General features: G+C 43.1%; 1 protein-coding gene across 1 annotated transcript in view; it reads right to left on the bottom strand.

Moving 5' to 3' along the window:
* Positions 1-16542, bottom strand: part of SCRG1 (stimulator of chondrogenesis 1) — a 140199-nt gene that overhangs the window by 54993 nt on the left and 68664 nt on the right. The window lies entirely within an intron of this gene.

The following is a 16542-nucleotide window of genomic DNA, read 5'->3' on the forward strand; positions in this document are numbered from 1 at the left end:
ATTTGTGATAATTTTTCTCTATCATCGGAAATTTTTGCTTGTCTTCTTTGTTCTGCTACTTTTCTAAAATCCAAGGCGATTTTTTTTTGGCTTTCTTCTCTTCTGGAGTGTTTTTTTTAGCTTCATCACTAATTATGGTTTTTGATGTCATTCCATAACTATTCGGACTCTCTATCTCCTGTATCAAGTCAGGCAAATCTGTTGTCTAGTTTTATCCAATAGTCTGATGGAATATTTTCAATGTTAAATCTGTACCCAAATAAAAATCTGAATCCTGTTTCAATGCCTTATGTATTGAAGTAATATTTTAAAATCAATTCTTTTCTGCACGGGTGACTAATGAAATTAAGGTGATCAGGTTACTCATTCCAGAAGGAAGACTTTTGGCTAGTCCTGGATTTCTGCCAACCTCATTCTGGTGCATTCTGGGACCTGCAGCACTGATTTCAATTGATAGAATCATGGACTACAAATACTACACTGCCTTGGGATATAATTTTAAAACCAGGACTAGCCAAAATGTCTCCCTTTTGGAATGGGGCACCCTAAATGAAATTAATTCAAAATAGGACTAACATGCTGGAAGCAGGAGCAGCCCGATCGAGGCTGTGCTTCTGTGTTTTGATTAAACCACAGTGCCCTTATACTGGACTTTGAATAAAATTTTACTTTTTAATATGGAATCCTTACTTTTTTCTTGACTTTGAGTACAGTGCCTTGTGATTCTGCTGTATGGTGACTAACGGTCTACATAAAGGTTTTCTTTAACCTGGGATGACTTCTCTGGAAAGAATCAGTCATTACATTTGGTTTTGCATCATAACTCTGTAGTGGTAAAAATTTCACCACATGTTATTTATTGCAAAATCTTAGCAAAGTGTTCTTTTATTGAAGAAAACTTAATTAAGCAAACAATTGTGATGTTATTCATGTCTGTGTGTCATTTAGTAAGTAACATACTTATTACAACAGAACACTTTTTGGTTTGGTTTATTTATTTATAATAAAACGCTAGAGCGCGCATACACTCTCGAAAATTCGTGAGGTATGGCGCCGTGAGGTGTGCTTCTGTGGCAACATTCTAACCTCACGGCGCATGCGGGGGCTGAAGGCGCGTGACTGTGCTCTCTCCCTGTCCTCGGCGCGTCACCGCCCGCCCTCACTCACCGCTGCCTCTCACTCGCCTGCCCGCGTCCTTGCCGTGTCACCTCACTCGCCGCCGCCGCCGCCACTGATCCTCCTCTTCAGAGCAGCCTGCGATCGTGGCTGGCTTTAAAGAACCTTGCAGGCCGCTCTCCAACCTCAGTAGCACGCTCCCTCTGACGCACAGGATCGCGTCAGAGGGAACGTGCTACCGAGTTGGAGAGCAGCCTGCTAGGTTCGCTAAAGCCGGACACCAAATCACAGGCTGCTTTGAAGAGGAGCAGGCCAGAAGACGCCGGGATGGAGGGGAGGGTAAGAAGGGGATCAATACCGGAGCCAGGGGGAGAGGGAAAGGGAAAGGGGGCTGCTTTGGGGGGAGGGGTGTGCTGGGGGAGACAGAAGGAGCCATGGAGAGGGAGAGGGAAAGGGGGCTGCTTGGGGGGGGAGGTGTGCTGGGGCCAGCTTTACTCTGGGAGGAGACAGAAGGGGCCATGGAGAGATAGGGAGAGGGAAAGGGGGCTACTTTGGGGGGGGAGGTGTGCTGGGGACAGATAGCTTTGTTCTGAGGGGGAAGACAGAAGGGGCCATGGAGAGACAGGGAGAGGGAAAGGGGGCTGCTTTGGGGGAGGGATGTGCTGGGGGGAGACAGAAGGGGCTATGGAGAGATAGGGGGAGGTGCTGGGGACAGACAGCTTTGCTCGGGGGGGGGAAGATAGAAGAGGGCCATGGAGAGACAGTTAGGGAGAGGGAAAGGGGGCTGCTTTGGGGGGAGGTGTGTCATGGGGGCAGACAGCTGTGTTCGGGGGGGGGGAGACAGAAGGATACAGACAGCGGCCAAGGAGAGAGATAAAGAAACACAGACAGACAGACACATCTATTCTAGCACCCGTTAATATAACGGGCTTAAAGACTAGTTTATTTATATCCCGCCCTTACCCAGGGCGGGTTACAAAATTACATACATATTCATCCTAACCTACTTCAAAAGTGCTGACCCAGAAAACCAGTAGTTGCATAAAGTAATCAAATATGAATGCTTGCAATTATAAAATCCTTTATAAACCAAAGTGAAAAGATAGGAGGTGGCAGATGCATAGATTAATGAAAGTATGAAAATACAGATGGTCCTTGTATCCCTACTAGATGATCTTCACAGAAACACAAGACAGGGGATTCGCCTCGGTGTTAGCACTGCTAGATTTCTCAGCAGATTTTGACACCGTGGCTCATATCATGCTAGCACGACTTTCAGAAACAGGCATCAGTGGAATAGTACTCGGTTCAGATCCCGTTTATCAGATTGAAAACAGTTCATACGGTTTGGCAGCACCTCATTGCCACTGTGGGCCCTGACTGTGGGGTACTATAAGGATTGATACTGTCACTTATTGTGTTCAATATTTGCTTCAAGCCACTAGCTGAACAGATTCAGTTGATGGACATCCAGTTCTACATCTTCGTGGATGATGTGCAGCTACTCATACCCATGAAACCTCACTTACCTACAGCCCTGAATAAACTGACTATCTGCTTAGCGCAATTCAAGAATGGCCTAAAAAACAACAAACTTTGCCTGAATCCGAATAAACCGAGCTTCTATGGATCTTATGGCTGCACATTTAACGCATTAATAATGTGATTAACATGTTAAATGCCCCTCAGGGCTTTTATTGTGCCGGTACAGTGTACTGGCACCTTTTTCCAGAGGTAGCCAGGGGAAGGGGATGCACAAGGGGAGTAATCACACAAGTGCCTCTTTCCTACCACATGCTACAGCCAAACATGAGGCCTCAACCTGACCGCTGAGGTGAGTTTGCCCAAGATCCCTCCAAGCAGTCTAGTGACCATCGGATCAACACCTCCTCCTGATTCCCTTCCTTCTACCCACAGGTGGCCCTCTAACTTCCCATATCTTCAAGGTGGTGTCAGTGATTAAAGCAGAGCATTGCTAGCTGGTTTCATAGGCTTTCTCTCTGGTGGGTCAGAAGAGGCAGGATGTGCTAGAGAGAAAGCCTCTGGAGCAAGCTGGCAGTGCTCTGCTTCAATCACTGACACCACCAAGAAGGTACCATGAAGATAGATGACAGATTTGGGGGGGAGGGGGAGAATAGGAAGGGAATTGGGAGATACCAGATCATAAGACAAGGATTTTGGATGAGGGGGAGAATGATGCTGCATTGGGGGAGGGGGGAAGCAGATACCTAACCTGGAGGTGGGACCTAGAATGGAGTTGTGAGCATAAGTAAGACATAAAGTGGACACTACAGAGAGAGATATTCTTTAAGTGGGTGAGAGAAGCAATATTCCTTCAGCACTACAGCGTTAAAGGCAAGATTGGGGGGCATATAGGATGTGAATGGAGGGGGGGGGGTGTTGTTGAAAGTTCAGAAGTGCAACAAGAACATTGACTGATTAAATGTTACATTGAGGAGTGCTAGGGAGGTAAAATTCCTAGATGTCATAAATGACTGTTTATTGGAGCAACTGGTCCGGGAACTGACAAGAAGAGGTACTATTTTAGATTTGGTCCTTAGTAGAATGCAAGACATAGTACAGGAGTTAACTGTGTTGGGTCTGCTGGGAAACAGTGATCATAACATGATCAAATTTGAGCTGATACCGGGAGTAATGTTGTAAAAGAAATCTACTGTACGGACATTTAATTTACGAAAGGGAGACTATGATAAAATGAGGAAAATGGTTAAAAAGACGCTAAAAGGATCAGTTGCAAAGGTTAAAACTGTAAACCAGGCGTGAATGTTATTTAAAAATTATATCGTGGAAGCCCAGACCAGATGTTTTTAAGAAAGGTTTGGAGAAGTTCCTGGAGGAAAAGTTCATAGTTTGTTATTGAGAAAGACATGGGGGAAGCCACTACTTGAATGGAATATTGCTACTCCTTGGAGTTTTGGCCAGGTACTAGTGGCCTAGATTGGCCACTGTGAGAACGGGCTACTGGGCGTGATGGTCCATTGGTCTGACCCAGTAAGGCTAGTCTTATGTTCTTAAGAAGAGGTGTCAGAACAAAGAAGGAAAGAGAGAGAGAAATATTTGGGGAGTGATTTTTGAGGGATAGAAGATGGAAAAACAAAAAAGGAAGATAGTGGACCATGGATGAAGGGAAGGGAAGAGATGGTGCCCTATGGAGGGGAAGGGTGATAGAATAATAAGGTACATGTGGAAAGGAGAAGAGGGGGAGAGAAGAGAGGCTGAAGTAAATGATACCTATGGAAGGGAAGGGAAAGGAAGAGATGAAAACTAGATAGATTTGAGATGGAAGAACAAAAAATAGAAGAAAGTTGAATGTGAAAGATTGATATAAAGCAAGGAGTGAAGGAGGAGAAAAAAAATAGTGAATAGACAGGAGGCCCTAGAAACAGATTTGACAGCTCAGAACTTTGCAACATACACAGGGAAATAGAACCAGAGTTAGGGAACGTGAATATTAGAAAGATAAAATCACCAGACAACAAAAGTAAGAAAAATTATTTTATTTTTATTTTAGTTATTGAAATATGTCACTTTTCAGAATTTACATTTGTTATCTCTATATTACACAGTGCAGGGGAGGCACTTTATGTGATTAATTGTGTGGTTTAAAATTTAATTGATGTACAGCCCTAATGGATCTCTAACACAAGTGGGCACATATATGACATCAAAATATCTTTTGGGAAATATGACCTCCCCCTCAAATCACAAGACAGGAGGAACCTTGGGAAACAGCACCTACTCTGATCCCCCAAATCCAAGCAATCTTCAAAATCTGCTTCTATCATTTGTGACAACTATTCAGAGCGGCTCATAATATGTTACTACTCTTTGGGTTTTGGCAAGGTAATAATGGCCTGGATTGGCCACTGTGAGAATGGGCTACTGTGCTTGATGGACCATTGGTCTATTCTTATGTTCTTAAAACTGGAACATATCCAGGAATTATAAAAGTCTATAATAGAAAAAACAATGTGTCCTTGATACCTACAAATTTACTGAATAACACTGTGAAACAATACATTTCTTAAATAGGTTTTGATATTCCTGCAAAACATCCAAATTGTGCCCTGAACGTTTTGGAAAATGTTTGATTATCACTAGAAAATGACACGGTGACAAAATTCATCACCGTTCCTGTCACCGCGGATAACCGCGGGAAACCATCTTCATGTCATTCTTTAAGGAAAGAGGGAAGAATCAGAGTATGAATTACCACAACCACTGACCCGCAAGCTTTGCTTTAAAGAATGCTGGTGTAGAAGGACTGAGGTTGAAATAGACACTAGAAAATGACATGGGATTATTTCCCGCGGTTATCCGCGGGGACGGGAACGGTGATACATTTTGTCCCCGTGTCATTCTCTAATTATCACTGCAAAACGTACAGATCTTAAACCTGCCCTAGTCCTGCCCAACACACACCTCTAACATACCCCTCTTCGAATTTAGATGGACTACTGACGAACAACATAGAAAACTGTCTAGAAGATTAGTTTCAAAAATGGCATTTTGGCGAATAAAATATCCAAGTGCCACTTTATGCCATTTTATGGATGTGTTTATTTTTGAAGTTTCTTGGCCCTTGATTATTCCATTCTTCATGTTTATTAAAATTTGATGCATATGGTTATAATATTAATTTCAAAGCGAATTACACTTCTCCCTCTTTATTCGCTGTGATAGGGGATTAACAGACCCGTGAATGCAGAAAAAACTGTGAATAAGTTTTTCATATGTTATTCGCTCTTTTCTATTAAAAACCATCGTGAACGTGGTGGGAGACCTGGCCTGTTCCTGAAGGAGAGGCAAAACATGGTGAAGAAAGTGCTGGGAATCAGCTCTTTTCTCTGTAAATGCTTGGAATCAGAGATTTCTTTATGCAAGCTGATGTAATTAGTGGGGAGGAGTCGGCAAGCTAAAACCCATGAATAATCAAAACCGCGAATGCTGAAACCGCGAATAAGGAGGGAGAAGTGTACAAATGTAATAAAATTAGGGTAACAAAAAACACCCCCTATTTTACAAAGGTGCGCTAAGCTTTGTAATGCATGCTAAACACGCACTAAACGCTGACACATGCATATTATCCTTTGGATGTGTTAGCAGTTAGCACACGTGTTGATTTAGCACGTGCTAAATCCGCTAAAACGCTTATCGCACCTTTGTAAAAGAGGGGGGTTAATTGTCTTTACAATGACAAATTTATAGACAGACTTACAGAAAACAGGAGGAGAGAGGGTAGAACTACAAAATTTGTAGAGAAAGGCAACATTGAGATCCATTTGCATGCACTGCTTTAATTGTATGCTAATAGATCTCATGCATATTCATTGGGGAAATCCCGAAAACCCGACTGGATTGCGGCCTTAGAGGACCGACATTTGACACCCCTGTAGGTGATTTACAAAATTGCATTCATAAAAATGTAAAAACATAAAACAATTCATACCATTGGACTACAAATAAAATTACACACTAGTATAATTCAGACAAAACTTAACTAGTGTGACAGTGCTTTGAGAAACTTCCTGAACTGTAACTAACATTTGTGACAAGCTTTCAAGAACTAAACTCCATTTAGCAGTGTCTTTCCTGGTTAGAAATTAAATACATATTAACATTGGGGTCCTTTTACTAAGGCACGCTAGCCGATGTAATGTGCGCGAAACACTATTATATTCTACTAGTATTTTAGCCCGTTACGTTAACGGGTGCTAGAATATATGTCTGTCTGTCTTTATTTCTGTCTCTCTCTCCCTCCCGCTGTCTTTCTTTCTGTCTGTCTCTCTCCCTGGCCCCCTTTGTCAGTCTGTCTTTCAGTGTCTCTCCCTGCCCCTGTGTCTTTCTTCTTTTCTTTCTGTCTCCCTTCCTCCCGCTGTCTGTCTTTCTTTCTATCTATCTGTCTCTCCACAGCAGCAGCATTCACTCCCCCTCCATTTCCCTCCCCCCACACCACTTCCCTGTGCAGCAGCAGCGTTTCCCCTACCCCCTTTCTCTTCCCACGGTCTGGCCAGCTCCCTTAGTCCCTTACCGCCCCCCCTTCCCTTCCCGCGGTCCCGACAAACCTGCCGATTCCAGCAGCATCTGCAGCACTCTACACACGCTGCTTCGGGGCCTTCTACTACCCTGATTTACTCTGGCACGTCCCTGATGACATCATCAGAGATGCGGCAGAGCAAATCAGGGCAGTAGAAGGCCCCATAGCAGCGTGTGTAGAGTGCTGCAGATGCTGCTGGAGTCGGCAGGTTTATAGTCGGGACCGCAGGAAGGGAAGTTGGGGGGCGACAAAGGACTAAGTGAACCGGTCAGACGTCAGGAAGGGATGGGAGGATCAGCACGCGAAAAAAACTTACAGAGTGAGTGGGGAGCCGGCAAAGGAGTCTTTTTGGTCAGCGCTTCTCTTCCCGGGCCACTATTTGGGTTCTGCTGCCGCGAGCGTGGGGTCGTTTTCAGCGCGCATACGCACTCTTGCCGGCCATGGACATACAGATCAGGGAACACGCGGTAAGAGTGCGCTTGCACGCTTAGCGTTTTATTATATTAGATGGACGCGTTAGAGTTTAGCGCACGCTAATATTTACCGCACGCTAAATCGGCTAGTGCGCCTTAGTAAAAGACGGAGAAAGTAAATGTTAGTAGATATAGACCTGAACAGTCCATCCGGCCTGCCCCACAAGGTGGTCAGAGTTGAATTTAGCACCCTGCACTGGTTCCACCACAATATTTTCCCCCTCTTTTACAAAACTGCAAAAGCGGTTTTTAGCGCCGGCTGGTGCGCTGAATGCTCCACGGCGCTTTTGTAGAGTTCCTATGGGTGTCGGGAGCCACGCAGAGTGTTCAGCGTATTGAGTGGCGTTAACCGCTTTCGCAGTTTTGTAAAAGGGGGTGAGGGTGTTGTTTTTTTACACAGAATGACTATTGTTGGTTAGCCCCCCTCTCCAACAAACAAATAAATTAAAACAAACTGTACGACATGTTTTAATTGTGCAAAGAATGTTTCAATTGTATAAAGAATGTTGTGGTCTTGTGGTAGGGCTACAGTGGTAAGTGGCAATGTTCCCTGCTTTAGGTTACAGTGTGATTGGTATGTAGGTTAATGAAGGGTGGAATTCATTTTCATGCTGTGCCAGAAGATGGCAGAGCAACATATAAAAAGAAGTGAGGAGCTCATTTAGGTTTAGGAGAGGAAGGGAAAGAGCAATGAGGATGGGGGTAGTGAGGGGAAGAAAAAAAAAAAAAAAAAGGCTGTCTGTTTTTCTCAAAGCCCAGAAACATCTGAAATTAGAACCCTGGGAGGAAATTCTGTAAGGGCTGCCAAAACTGAGGCCTTTTTATTAAGGTGTGCTAAGCATTTTAGCACGCGTTCATTGCGCTCTAAATCAACGCACACGCTAAATGCTAACGTGTTAGTGTTTAGCATGCGCTAATATTTAGCATAGCGCACCTTAGTAAAAGAAGGGGTTAGTCTAAAGCACCTAATCTAATTGTTTTAATTGACTTTAAGTGGTGTGGTAATTGAACATGCCATTAATGTCCTAATTGTATAAATGGTGCTAAAAATTGCATGCAGAAATTTGGCCACGTGCCCAATTTCGGCATGCAATTTAATTGAATAGCAAACCAATTAGCACTGACAATTGGGTGCTAATAATTGATTAGCAACACATTGGCTGACATTTTAGACCCTGGAATTTGTGTATACATTTTATGCGTGACTCCAGAAAGGGGGTGTGACCATGGGATGGTCATGGGCGGATCAGGGGTGTTCCTGAAATTTATGTGCATTGCGATAAAATAAGGGGAATCTGTGCCCAATTTAGGCACACTTTTTACGACAGAGTTCAGTTGGTGTAAATCCTCATGCCTAAAGCTAGGTGTGGATGCTGGCCATAAGCGCTATTTTATAAACGATGCTTAACTTTGAGCGCCATTTATAGAATAGCGCCTAGTGTGGGCTTTTTTTCTGTGTGCTGATTTTTTTGGCACCATGTATAGAACTGGGTCCATAATTATTTTACATAGTCACAGTAATTTAGAGAGGCATAATCAAAACATAGTCTAAGTCCGATTTGGACATAGGGCGCTAGTCGCCCAAAGTCGACAGGGCACAAATGCCCATTCTTGAAAAATACATCTAAAGTATACTTTTTTCAAAAATTGCTCATCTGTACGTCCAGGCGTTTGATTGTCCAGACCGCCACTATGTCTATCTTTATACCACATTCTCATCCAAATATCTGTCCAAGTCTCAAACACCCAGAAGAAGACCTTTTGGATGTGGAAGGAGCCAGCATTGTGATGGACTGGCCACCCAGATATAGCAACAGAGCACCTTACAGGGCACTGCTGTGAACTTCACAAAAAGGGTGCCCCATAAATATTTCACCAGAATTCCCATATAAGTAATGTTGAACCTTCCCAAAACCCACCTGTCTACAACCACACTAACCCTTATGGTTGCAGGCGGTACCTATATGGCAGTAGAGTAGGGTTTTGGTGGGCTCACATATTTCACCATTAATTTAGTGGTTAGAATATCTTATGGGCCTGGGTCCTCTTCTCTATGGTTCAGTAGCCCACCCCCTAGACTACTTAAGCCATCTCTATGCAGCTCTACTAGGCTTTCCTATGCCAGGTGCTAATGTTCCGGAAGCAGGTATGTACGTTTTTATTCCGAGTTTTATGGTAGTATGAGGGGGGGGGGTCAGTGAACATGGGAGGAGGGGGAGGGGAATGTGTGTGGGGTCCTTACTTTGTCCCTGCAGCGGTTATCTGGTCACTTTGGATAACTTTTGGGCACTTATATCTGTTTATAGATCACGTAAGTCACAACGTATAAGTTCCGTCCTGGCAGCCTTGTCAAACTTTTGATTATCACTGCAGAACAACTAAGTCTAGGTTGGCCCACATCCTTTCTACATCCTGTACTAATCACTCCTCCTCCAAAAATGCCCCTTTCTACTCTGGGCGCACATTGGGATTCTGAGGCCTAAAAAGTCTGTGGATACATCTAAAAAACTTTCGATTATAGGCACTTGTCCTTTTGATTGTCCAACTGCTGACTTGGGCGGGTTTTTAGACATATTTTTGTTTCGATTATGAGTCCCTTAGTTATATAGGGCTCCTGTTATGAAGCTGTGTTAGGCTTTTATATCGCCGGCGTGGTGGTATTAGCTCCAATATTCATAGAATTCCTATGAGCATTGGAGCTAATACCACTGCATCCAGCGATAAAAAAAGTCTAACCTGGCTTCATAAAAGGAAGGGATAGTTAGGTGCCATCGGCTCTTGCTCGAGACCTAGCAACTTGATGAATTACAGATCTAAAAAAAGATTGGTTTTGTGCTAGTTCGGTAAGGTTCTCTCTCCAGTGTCACCCCCATGGTTGTTTTCAACGTGTCCAGCCGTCTGATTGCAGGTCGCCCTCTTCACCTGGTTCCTTTGATCTTCCCAAACATAATGTCCTTCTTCAATGATCTTTCCCTTCAGACGGTGTGCCCAAAATAAGAAAGTCATAACTTCATCATTTGGGCTTCGAGTGACATAGCCGGTTTGATCTCTTCCAGAATTAATTTATTATTTCTTATGACAGTCCACAGCATGCATCAAATACCTTCTCCTTCGTATAATATAGCAAGCACCTTAGTAGTTGTCTTCTACCAGTCCCAAATATTAATGTAGCAAATATATATTTAGTGGACCGGATCGTAAAGATTAATAGCATTTATGGGTTAGCCTCAGCCCCACCACTCCACCGCTGTACTATCTCGTGACCGCGGGAAGGATTATGTGGCACTTCATCACTGGCTGCCCTTGTATGATTTAATAATCGTTGCTTTTTAATCAATTTATAAATATTATTTATAGTGAAAAAGTGTGTAGTCTCCAGTTCTAATTCGGCACAAATAATAGTGTGTGTACTTAGCTTATATCAGCCACTGCCTGGGAGTCTTTGGGCGTCTAACATCATATGTCCAAATCAAACTAGATGTATGTTTTGATTATGTCCCTCCACGTGTACAGTGCTGTGTATATCTGATAACACTATAGAAACGAGTAGTAGTAGTAGCTGTTTCTGGAGCCCATGGAGATAACTTTCATGTGGTTACTGCGGGTTCAACACAGTTGTACTGAGAAATAGTAATGCAGAAAGGATTTCAGTGTGAGTGTTAACATGCATAGAAATCCTTACTGTAAACCAATTAAAATGCATATTAATGCAGTCATTCGGGGGTCCTTTTATTAAGGCACGTTAACCAATTTAGCACACGCTAAATGTTAAGGCACCCATAGAATATAATGGATGCCTTAACATTTACCGTGCGCTAAATCAGTTAACATAAGAACATAAGAAGTGCCTCTGCTGGGTCAGACCAGAGGTCCATCGTGCCCAGCAATCCGCTTGCGCGGCAGCCCAACAGGGCCAGAACCTGTGTAGTAGTCTTCTATCTATACCCCGCTATCCCCTTTTCCTTCAGAAAATTGTCCAATCCCTTCTTAAACCCTAATACCGTACTCTGTTCTATCACGCCCTCTGGAAGCACATTCCAGGTGTCCACCACCCGTTGGGTGAAGAAAAACTTCCTAGCACTGGTTTTGAATCTGTCCCCTTTCAACATTTCCGAATGCCCTCTCGTTCTTGTTGGCTTGTTTTTAGAAGTTTATTTCTTTCAAAATGCTCATCGATGCTGTCTTTTATCAGCGCTTCCACCATTTTCCCCGGAACCAAGGTCAGACTCATCGTTCACCGGGTCACCTCTTGATCCCTTTTTAAAGATGGGCGTAACATTGGCTATCTTCCAATCCTCCGGGATCACACCTGTTTTCAGGGATAGATTGCAAACTTGCTGTAGTAGTTCCGCTATTTCCTCCTTTAGTTCTTTCAGAACCCTTGGGTGGATTCTGTCCGGGCCTGGCGATTTGTCAGTTTTTAATTTTTCTAACTGCCTGCGTACGTCATCAAGGCTTACTTCCATGGATGTTAATTTATCTGTTTGGTCTCCTTTGAAGATTTGCTCAGGTTCTGATATGTTGGATGTGTCCTCTTTTGTAAATACAGACGAAAAGAACATGTTTAGTCTTTCCGCCACTTCTTTCTACTCCTTCACCACTCCCTTCCTGTGTCCATCATCCAGCGGTTCCACCTCCTCCCTTGCCGGCTGCTTCCCTTTAACATATCTGAAGAACAGTTTGAAATTTCGTGCTTCCCTGGCTAGCCTCTCTTCATACTCTCTTTTGGCTTTTCTAACCACACGGTGACATTCTTTTGAATACTTCCTGTGCTCGTTCCAGTTCTCCTCAGTTTTGCCCTTTTTCCATTTCCTGAATGAATTCTTCTTATCACCTATCGTTTTCTTCACTTCTTTGGTTATCCACGCTGGGTCTTTTGTTCGATTCTTTTTGCACCCTTTTCTGAATCTTGGGATATGCAGATTTTGCACCTCGATCACCGTGTCCTTGAATAAAGACCAGGCTTGCTCTATAGTCTGCCATTTCTTTGAGGTGTTCCTAAGTTTCTTCCTTACCATTACTCTCATTGCTTCATAGTTTCCTTTCTTGAAGTTAAAAGTTGTCGCTATGGTTCTTTCCCTTCATTATTCCTACTTCAACTTTGAACTTGATCATGTTGTGATCACTGTTTCCCAATGGTCCCATTACTTCCACTTCCTTCACAGGTCCTCTTAGCCCATTTAGGATTAGATCCAGAGTGGCATTCCCTCTCGTCGGTTCTCTGACAAGTTGATCCATGAAGCAATCCTGTATAGCCTCTAAGAATCCGGTCTCTCTAGCGCATTTTGAGCTCCCAAGACTCCAGTCTATCCCGGGATAGTTGAAGTCTCCCATAATAATCGTGTTACTGCTTTTGCATTCTCGCTTCATCTCAGCTTCCATTTCTTCATCGATAGCTTTGGTTTGCCCAGGTGGACGATAGCGCACCTTAATAATAATAATAATTTTATTCTTATATACCGCCAAAGCCTCAACAGTTCGAGGCGGTTTACAGTAAGAAGCACTGGACAATCAGTGAAGAAACAATACAAATCACCAGAAATACATCCATACGAGATAAAATTAAAGCAACTGCGTTTTTACTGATTTTCTAAAACTAAAATAGGATGGAGCGCACATGATAGTATTACTCAACCAGTCGTTCAATTTACCTGCCTGGAAAGCAAGAGTTCTATCCAGGAATCTTTTATAACGACAAGCCTTTATTGTTGGGTAGGTAAACATATGGATTCTACGTGTAGGCCTGTTAGGGTAATTCAAGAAAAAGTGAGACCAAATATGCAGGGGCCAAGCCAAATATTAGTTTAAAGCAAAGACAAGATAATTTAAACAAAACTCTTGCTTCCATCGCAAGCCAGTGTAATTTTTGATAATAGGGCCTATTTTTTCAAACCAAAAATCAGACCAACTGCCGAATTTTGAATAAGTAAGGACCCCTTACTATCTCACAGCTATGCAGAATAAACCCACTCCCCCCCAAAAAAAACCCCCCAACAACCCCAACACATGGGAAATTTTGTACTAGGCCCAGGATAGTTTAGAAAGGTTGATTGAGAGGACTGGGTACACCCTCTCTCTTACTCCAATCAGAGTACCCTGTCCTAGACTAATTCCTGTTCTGGCCCTATTCCTGGTAATCTAGCAGCCCCTCCCCCCTATTAAAGCTGAAGGCAGAAGCAATGCACTTGTTCCTTCCTCTGGTGCTGCCATTTGCATCATGTGGGACAGGGTGCCTCCATTTTGAAGATGGCGTTGCCAGAGGCAGGAGCAAATGGCCATTGCTCCTGGCTTCAGGTACAATGGGCAGGGTCTGGGAGCCGTGAAAAAGGGGTTAAGGGATGCCAATAGACACCATGAACAAACAGATAAATATTACTACAAAGAATGATTTTCAAGGTTCAGTAGTAAAAGTGAAGATCTGAAGTAAATTTGGTTTTATTTATCTGATCTGATTTGAGGTGAAAGTTGCAGAAACAGTAGTATAAAAATATTTCTTGTGAAAGTAAGAAGGAGTTTATTTTAAATTCTGTAATATACCAATTGTACATAGATTAAGTACTTTATCTAGAAAAGTTTACATAAGCACAGCTGTGGTTTTTACAGAATGTTTTAAATCGTTTTTCATTTTGATGTTCTAGTACACATTTTAAGTCTACAATATTTATTTTTTAAACTTTAACTTGTGCAATAAACACAGTTATTTATTCAAAATGTACTTCTTCTCACTTATAACTTCTAAACGTATAAATATATTTCACAGTTCAAATATCTTTAATATACCACTAAATCATAACAGCTATGCGGTTTAAAATTACTATATAAATTAAACATAGAAACATCTTAGTGTAAGTTTAATACAAATTTGAACTTCCTGAATGCTACATGCCTATGTGTATCATAATTTGGGGAAACAATTGCTTATCCACTGTGAAGAATACCTTTATTATATACTAAATTGTAATATCACTGGAGCCACAAGGGGGCGTTGCAACTCCATGCAGCATCAGCGAGACAGGAGCCATACAAGGAGAGTATTTTATAGGACAGAAATAATTTTTTGAGGAAAACAGTGCAAATGCCAGTGCTTAACAGTCACAGGTGCCTTCCCTCTCCCCACCAGGGTCAGCACACACTGTAAACCTGGCCATGCAGAGTGCTGCACCGTCACCTTTCAGAACAAGCCAGGTGGTACCTGTGTGCACAGTATGTGCCAAAATTACTATCATATCAAAAACTCATGGCCCAGCACTTCCTGAACAAAATTATTGATGTTTTCTTCTAGTCAGAATTGTAGTTTGCCTATTTAGTTGGGGGGAGAGGTAAGAAATAAGAAGGCCAGAATGATAGAGAAGATAACTAACTCTCTACCCCTCTCAGACTAGCATTGTTTTTTGGGGAAGGGACAAGATAAAGGCTTTCTCTCCCTTTCCACCCCAATTCTCTTTCGCACACATGATCTTGAGACTCAATCCCTCAGTTTCAAACCTCACTTCTGTTCAGTTGCAAATCTCTATTTCTTGATCTTCTATTTTTGTTGTTCCTTTATCTTTCTTAATCCCTCTTTAGCTACTTTCTTTTTTTTTTCTTCTTCTTCTTATATAAGAGCACTAATGTTTAAGCCCGTTACATTAACAGGTGCTAGAATAGATTAGGCTGATCCAGTAGGACTATTTTTCTTATGTCTTACCCCCGTATTCAAGCTCCCATTTTCCCTTTTACCTTCCCTATTTCAACTTTTTTTCACCAACTTAAAAATATGTCCCCTTTTTCTGTCCTTCACCTCCATAGAACTCCCTCTCCATTCTCCCTTTCCCCATCAACCTTAACTTATTTTTCCAGCTCCTATCTTCAGCCCCTTTCTCTCACATGCCCCCTTTTTAGTCCCCAGCTTCAGTCCCAGTCCTTTTCTCTCACATGTCCCCTTTTGTAGCCCCCCCCTTTAAAACCTCCTTCCCTCACATGTCCCTTTTTTTCAGCCCCAGCTCCAAACCCTTTTTTAGCCCCCCCCAGCCCCCTTCTCCCATCTTTTCCCTTTCAGCCTCCAGCCCCAGCCTCCTTTTCTCACATGTCCCTTTTGCAGCCTCCTTCTTACACATATCCCCTTTTCTGCCCCCAACCCCCTTCTCTTACACATCCCCATTAGCTCCCAGCTCCTTGCTCTAACATGTTCCCTTTTTACAATACCAACCCCAGCTCCATCCCCCTTCTCCCACCTACCCCTTTTTTCAGCCCCTAGTTCCCTTCTCCTATTTGACTCCTTTTGCCTCTGAAGTGTGGCTTGGACCCTGGTCCAATGAAATCAGTTCCCATTCGCTCTGGAATACTGACAGCATATCGTGCGCTGAGATGCTTCCCTGCTCGGCAGTTCTATTGTACTATGCATGCGTTTTAATGTGGCATGGAACCACGGAGTTTCAATCATAGTGTGCATGCGCTAACAGGGGTGTCAGGTCAAAAGCGCGCCGGGACAAAGGCGCGCGCAGACAATTGAGTGCAGCGCGGAGGTGCGCAACGCACAAAATTACTGTTTTTATGGCTCCGACGGGGGGGGCGTGAGGGGGAACCCCCCCATTTTACTTAATAGAGATCGTGCCGCGTTGTGGGGGAGTTGTGGGGGGTGTGGGGGGTTGTAACCAGTGTTCCCTCTAAGCGGGCGGGTGTTGTGAGCAAACTTTTTTCACTGTGAGCTAAAAATATCGGGCGCCAGCAAGTTATAAGCCAAATAAATATGTTGTCAAGGCATCAGGCCAGCTTAAGTTCCAGGCCAGTTATGGAACTGAATTTAAGATTTGTAGGTTCATGGGGACATACTCTAGTCCGTATAGTGTAACAGGAAAATTTACAAAGGGAAACTCTCTAAGGCATAAAGAACACATGGGATTTGCTTATGAAACT

This window comes from Geotrypetes seraphini, chromosome 1, assembly GCF_902459505.1.
Source record: "Geotrypetes seraphini chromosome 1, aGeoSer1.1, whole genome shotgun sequence".
NCBI lineage: Eukaryota > Metazoa > Chordata > Amphibia > Gymnophiona > Dermophiidae > Geotrypetes > Geotrypetes seraphini.